This window comes from Lactuca sativa, chromosome 5, assembly GCF_002870075.4.
Source record: "Lactuca sativa cultivar Salinas chromosome 5, Lsat_Salinas_v11, whole genome shotgun sequence".
NCBI lineage: Eukaryota > Viridiplantae > Streptophyta > Magnoliopsida > Asterales > Asteraceae > Lactuca > Lactuca sativa.
The window spans coordinates 135,526,142-135,532,449 of NC_056627.2; the positions used below are offsets into that span (position 1 = coordinate 135,526,142).

General features: G+C 34.0%; 1 pseudogene; it reads left to right on the top strand.

Annotated features, from left to right (window-relative positions):
• LOC111907777 (kinesin-like protein KIN-4A) overlaps nt 1–5,607 on the top strand; it is a 30,998-nt pseudogene extending 25,391 nt beyond the window's left edge.
• Nucleotides 5,608–6,308: the final 701 nt, after the last annotated feature.

Below are 6,308 nucleotides of genomic sequence, written 5' to 3' on the forward strand. Positions count from 1 at the left end.
TATATGGGGTCCTTTGGAACCTTAAACCCAAGTACCTTGTCCCACAATAGCTTAGATGCAATCCTTAGGGCTTAAAACACTTATATAAAGTGTTTATTATGTATAGGATGTCTTAACATTATCAATTAGTAATTTAAGACTAATTGAGTGCATATATGTGTGATTATATGTTCATTGGGATCGTAGTGTGTGTACAAGTCTTCACTTGACACCTAACAATCCTACACAGTACAGTTCATCCAAACCACTATATACAGGTGAGTTCATACCCCTAATCAATGTTTTAAATAATTTTAAATGCTTTAATGGGGGGAATACAAGTAGAAAACAGCATGTTATTAAATTATCTATATGTTTTTTATAACTGTGTTTTCATTCAACAAATTTCACATACTACAAAATGTGATGCATGAAATGGTTTTCTATCTTTAAAATACTTTGTTATCAAATGTATTACTTTTGAAATGATTATCAAAATGACATCAAGTCACTTTTATATTTGTTCAAAACCCCTTAGATGTCTTACAAAACCATTTTACATTCTTGAACTAAAACTATGCATATACACTTATATTCTTATATATGTATTGACGATATAGTTTACATCTTTCATTTAGTTTCCCACACCCTTGAGTAGTAAGAGTGTATAAACCTACTTGAACAACCAATTACCTTTCAGTAAATTATCATAGGGATAATTTGAAGATATCAAACATTATTCCTATTACAAGGAATCACACAAGAGTCAGTTCATTCATGAGTCTATACCAGTGCATTACATGATACATGAGTACATTTATCTAGGATTACATGACACATGAGTACATTTATCTGAATACGCTTACATGAATACCATACATGAGTACTGTTACATAGAGACATTATCTTGTATTCACTTTCCTGGATACTTGTACCTAGAGTTATGAGGAAGATTTATTTGTACCTTCTGTGTAAATTTTCCTGCCTGTCCCTGTTCGACGGGATGTCTTGACGGGACTAACCATTCTGGAACCCAGCTGTTAGCAACACTGGGTGATGAACATCTACGGATGTCTAAGGTTATCACTTATCATAGATAGATTGATATCAGAACTAACCATTCCTCCATCCTGCTGTTGCAACAGAGGATGAGATCAAAATCTTCGGATGATCATTAGGTTACCACTTATATTAGGAGTCGGCTACGAGACTAAACCTCCCTCCACCCTGCTGCCACTATAGAGGATGAGTGGACAATCTTCGGATGTTCATCAGGGTATACCTTCCGCTTTGGCGATGTCGTGTTAATCCTGGTCACCCAGGGATAACACTTACATGGTTATATTTTTCCTATTTACTTTATTTTGTGATATATTCACATAAACATTGATTTTAGACTAATTACTGTTAGTAGTAGTCAAAAAGAAAGAAAACCTATCATTTCACTTACAAAACATTCAAGTTTTGGTTGAAGACTACATTGTCATAAAAAAACATTCGGGTCTTGGTAGAAGACTACATTGTCATAACAAAACATTCGGGTCTTGGTAGAAGACTGCATTTTCATAACAAAACATTCGGGTCTTGGTACAAGACTGCATTGTCATAACAAAACATTCGGGTCTTGGTAGAAGACTACATTGTCATAACAGAACATTCGGGTCTTGGTAGAAGACTACATATCAAACTAATAGAAAATAAGGGATTTTCTAGGGCTTTTCATACTTACATCAACATTTTCATTTAAAGGTTTACATGACTTTTTAAATAGCTTTTAGTAATCAAGACAATGACACTTAAATACTTATGAATTCACTAGCTTTAAATCTGATACTCTCTTTCAAAATAACTTGTATTCTCAGGTCATCAGTAGACAGGTACGGTGGCCAGGTTTTGAGAAGACGGAGCAGACAAGTCTCGTCTTTTATTTTGATGGTATATTTTTGGTGTCTTATTACAATGAAAGAACACACATGTATTAAAACTTTAGTTATAATGCAATGGATGATGTTGTTGCTTGTTTACTATTTTACACTATTGTGATATTGTACATGACGTCCTCCACCCCTGAACGTTTCCGCCGTTCGTGTTTTTGGGGTGTGACAGTTGTATATGTTCTTCTAGTAATGTAATGTATATGTTCTCATAGTAGTGTAAAGTATAAGTTCTCATAGTAATAAGTATTGACTCATGAATGAACTAACTCATCGAACATCTCATTGATCTAGCAATTGTATAAGTATTAACCCGTGCTACCCATATGGTAACACACTAATGAAGTAACTAGTACGCATGAATATGGAAGAACTTTTATGACTATATATGTACACATGATATATAATTAATATTGAAACGACCTTCGGATGGCTACCCGATATCCTACCAGACCACATCCAAATCGAGGAAAAGGAAATAGGGCGGACGGCCTTCCTAAGCCTTTTAAACATTGCTTATATAACTATACATATACAGGCATGCAATTTATAATAAGTATAACAAAGTTTAAGTAAAAGTATTTGATAAGTAAAAGAGTTTGTAAATCAGTTCGAAGTAAAACAGTTTGATAAACAGTTTGAACAGTAATAAAATAATTGTTTTTGAAGTTATTAATCACATGTAATTGATGTAATAACTAAAATTATTCAACTTGTATTCCCCCCCCCCCCCCCCCCCCGTTAAAGCATTTAAAACATTTAAAAGTATTTGAAAGTTTACTTAAGGGGTATGAACTCACATGTGGTGAGTGGATTGGATTGAAGTGTCGGATACTGTGCTAGGTGGCAAACGGAGACTTGTAGGCACGCACGAGCCTAGTTATCATATAATGAACATATATATAACTAATTATCCAAATCATAACTAATAAATTAAGTCGGGACACTGTAGAACATGATAACACTTTGTATAAGTGTTATAAGTCCTAAGGGTTGCATCTAAGTTGTTGTGGGATAAGGCTAAAGGGGTTTAGGGTTCCAAAAGACCCTATACATGAGTTTACTCTTCAATAAACCCCACACAAGGAGTTTACGGTCATAAACTCTTGGGTTTACGACCGTGAACTCCTAAGCTTGGTGTCATTTTGTGTTTTGAAGCTCTAAATGATCCCTAAAAGCATTCCTACTTGGAGGATTAATTCTTGGAAGGCTTTAGGGCACTAATACACTCTTTTAAGGACTTTACGGCCCTAAGGCCAATTCCTTTTGAGTTTACTGCCGTAAACTCATATGGAATGGGTGTTTTTATGCTTTCAAGTCCCAAGCTCATGTAGGATAGTTTCTAGACAATTATCTAAGGCTAATGAAGGCCTTAGGGACACAATTGTACCCTTCCTTGATTTTCACGGCCCAAGAACCATAATAATTGGAGATTAGGTCTGTAATCTCTCTTTGGGAGGGGTTTTTGATGTTTTAAGGTCGCCAAATTAACTAGGAATAATTAGATGCTATTGTCCAAGGCTTTAGGCGTGATTAAGGCACTCTTTGGCCTTTGAGTTTGGAGTTCACGGTCCAAGAACTTCTTGGATCGTGAAAACCTAAAACTTGGTGTTCTTGGATGATTTCTAGTCTTAAATACACCTACATACAAGCCTAAGGTCGTTACTTAACAAGTGGAAGGGACTAGGCATCATTTAAGCCTTATATAAGAGTTTACTCCCCAAGATGTTCTTGGGCGGTAAACTCTCGAATCTTGCAGTTTTGCTATGTAATCTATGTTATTAAACACACTATAAGCCATATAATACAACTAGAGAGAGGTACTCATGATTTGGGATGAAAACCCGAAGATCCGTGAGAGAGAAAATGGCTTTTCTCTAGTTGGAAATGTAACTAATGAAATAATTTGGTTAAGAATTCTATATATAGTCCTGGGATTTTTGGCAGTAAATATTATTATTCCAGCAATGAACTCTAATATCATAAAGTTTTGAAATACCCGAGTTGCACAAACCCATTTACATCCACTCTCCTGATATGTCCTTAAATGTAAACCCTGAAATACTCAAACTTATTCAGAAAAGTCTGAAATTCACTACAACTGGTCTAGCTTCTATTGACTTGATAAAGTTCGTACATAATGGAAATTTCGGGTTGTCACAATTCTACACATCTAATTTGGGTTTTTATTTTTTATTTAATCATTCCTTGATTTTAGTCTAAACCATGTTTGAGTTTTGTTACCTAAGATTTGGTAGATCTCAATATCAATTCTGATGATCGAGAAATTGATTAATCTTTGTTTATGTTATAGGTGCAACTTGGTACACATTCCTTCACTTTTGATCATGTCTATGGAAGCTCTGGTTCCCCATCATCCTCCTTGCTTGAAGATTGTGTTTCTCCTCTTGTTGAGGGTCCGTTTCAAGGATATAATGCTATTTTTCTAGCTTACGGCCAGGTATAAATTTCTCACGACTCAAGTAACAAAAATGTATTCTATTGTTTATCATAGTTCTTTATGTGTTCTAATTTCACAGTCCGGTTTAGGGAAGACATACACCATGGGAACCAGATTCAAAGATGGTTACCAAATCGGAGTTATTCCTCAACCCATGGCTGCTTTATTCAACAAAATCGAAAGTTTACAGGATCAAATAGAGTTCCAGTTGCATGTTTCCTTCATCGAGGTGTGTTTTTTATACCTATAAGTAGAATTGTAAATAGCTTTGTTACTTTACACCTGACTGAAACATTTTTATATGAAGATTCTAAAAGAAGAAGTGTGAGACTTGTTGGATACTAAATCTGAGATATCATCAAATGGGCAGAATGAGAAAGTGAATATTCTAGGGAAACTTCTAATGGTGTCATAACGCTTGCTGGATCTACTGAATGTAGTGTTAAGACATTAAAAGAAATGAGCGATTGACTTGAGCATGGATCATTGAGCAGAGCAACACGAAGTACTAATATGAATAATCATTCAAGGTAATTAATCTTTGAGTTGTCTTTTAAGTAATATAATATATTATATATGACATATATTATATATATTTATGACATTTTCAACTTTTTGTGTAGTCGATCACATGTAGTTTTCACAATCACATTGGAACAAATGAACAAGACAATCTCGAATGATTCTATGTGTGATGAATGTTTGTGTGCCAAATTGCATTTAGTTGATCTTGCTGGTTCAGAAAGGGCTAAAAGAACAGGACTGAAACCAGGACTGGGTGGACAAAAGTTGCAGCTTTTGTCTCACAAAAAAGACATAAATGTCCTCATCCTCATTATTGGAAAAAGGAAATAACCTGCCTGATTACTAGATTTGTTAAACATATAATTTCTCCTAATTTCAGCTTGTGTTAGTCCTGCTGATATAAATGCTGAGGAGACTTTCAACACTTTAAAGTATGCAAAAAGGGCTCGAAATATATAGAATAAGTTTGTGGTAAGTTTGAGTTATATGCTAGAAATAGCAACCTGCTTTCATTTAGTTGCTTATTATAGAAAAAGTATAACAATGAGATGTTATATATAATATACAAAAAAATCATTACTTTTTTAAACAATTTAAGAGGTGAATAGGGATCCGGTGTCTAGTGGCATGTTAAAAATGCGTCAACAACTGGAATGCTTGCAAGCAGAACTTTGTGCTCGCGGTGGAGGTTCTACTGTTGAATTATAGGTATAAATTATAATATGAATTTCATATTTATTTTATATAATAAACCTTTATTCTTTAATTTCTTATAAATTTGTTGTATCGCATAAAAAAATTACTGAAAGTGGTATGTTTTTATTTTAATTTTTTTATACAAAGCTAAAATTATTTGTATTTCATCTTCTTTTTTAATGATAATGAATAGACGCGATTCTGGTGTGATAAGGAGGAAACAACAAAAGAATTGGAGCATACTCTTCTCCAAGACTTCATGGATAAAGAGGTACATGAATTAAATAAAAGTTTGGATACTTTTTGATAGAAATTTATAATTTTTAATGCATAAATGCATCATTATCAAAGGGTATTTAAGACATTTGGTGAATATTTAAAACAAGAAGTTATTGTTGCAGATGTTTTGTTCTGATCCTACTTATGACAAGTCACTTTAGCAGCTAAAATGATTCTTGAGGTTCATAGTGGACAAATGAGTTGCATTGGAATCACTAAATCCTCCAAATGTGATAGAAAATCCGGATCGGAATCAGCATCTTATGTTCTCAGAAACAGGAAACAACAAAACAGGCAACAGTTTTGTTCCCTAATATTTTGTTCCTTGTATAAATTTTGTCCCTGCAACAGTTCTGGTCACTACGGTTTTGTCCCATTTATACTTTTTTCCCTCTCTCTCTGTAGCTAGTTTGGTATTACGACTTCCTTCAATT